This window comes from Tursiops truncatus, chromosome 9, assembly GCF_011762595.2.
Source record: "Tursiops truncatus isolate mTurTru1 chromosome 9, mTurTru1.mat.Y, whole genome shotgun sequence".
In the NCBI taxonomy this organism is placed as follows: Eukaryota; Metazoa; Chordata; class Mammalia; order Artiodactyla; family Delphinidae; genus Tursiops; species Tursiops truncatus.
This window is the reverse complement of record NC_047042.1, coordinates 57,920,129-57,921,187: the sequence shown is the minus strand read 5'-3', so window position 1 is coordinate 57,921,187 and position 1,059 is coordinate 57,920,129. Positions and strand designations below refer to the sequence as shown.

At 41.6% G+C, this 1,059-nt stretch overlaps 1 non-coding gene across 1 annotated transcript; it reads left to right on the top strand.

Annotated features, from left to right (window-relative positions):
* The first annotated feature begins 356 nt into the window (after nt 1-356).
* On the top strand, nt 357-467 carry LOC117313697 (U6 spliceosomal RNA). The gene has a single exon (XR_004528281.1). It is a non-coding gene; the product is annotated as a U6 spliceosomal RNA (small nuclear RNA).
* Nucleotides 468-1,059: the final 592 nt, after the last annotated feature.

Here is a 1,059-nt window from a genome sequence, read left to right as displayed (position 1 = left end):
ACGATGAATACTTTTTATCTTTTAATTGAGGTTAAAGATAAGTCATCACTGATTCTATACAGTATGCATAAATGCCAAAAAGAGAAGGTCCCACATTTGAAGTAAAGATTAGACTGGGGCATTTTATATATCGGAGAGGGAGGGTTGAGCAATATTTGAGAATGTACAGTGATGGGGAATATAGTAGCTGAAATATTAATTCCTGGAGGATCAATTATGGTGTAGAGCAAAGAGCACTGGACTTGGTGTCAGAAGTCCTGCTTTGGGTCCTGACTCTGCCACTTAGTTGCTATGGCAATGTAAACAAATCACGTATCTCCCTGAGAATCAATTTCCTTATCAAGAAAACTGGAAGTGTGCTCACTTCAGCAGCACATATACTGTATAACATTGGAATGATGCAGAGAAGATTAGCATGGCCCCTGCGCGAGGATGACACACAAATTTGTGAAATGTTCCATATTTTTAATAAAAATTAATTTAAAAAAACATTTTAAAAAAGACAAGATGGGCTTCCCTGGTGGCGCAGTGGTTGAGAGTCCGCCTGCCGATGCAGGGGACACGGGTTCATGCCCCGGTCCGGGAGGATCCCACATGCCGCGGAGCGGCTGGGCCCGTGAGCCGTGGCCGCTGAGCCTGGGCGTCCGGAGCCTGTGCTCCGCAACGGGAGAGGCCACAACAGTAAGAGGCCCGCGTACCGCAAAAAAAAAAAAAAAAAAGACAAGAAAACTGGAGGTAATGTCTGTTTCTTATTTTCCAATTACAAATACTGGCCAGTACTAATTCCCTCCAAAGTCTGAAGGAGACTCTAGAGTAGGCAAAGTCTCAGCTAGTGATCAATTCATAAAAAAATTAGAATTATTTTCACTTGATGTTTCCTGGTTATCATCAAAGATTCTTCCAGAACAGGTATAGGAGTGGTAGAGAATATATCCATTTAACAATAACTGTGTCCCGTTAGGATTATAGAACAAATTTCTAATAACACACTTGACTTATTTTGGATTTTTCTCCAACATCTCCATGGACTATGTTTGCTGGAATTTGGCTTGGATTCCA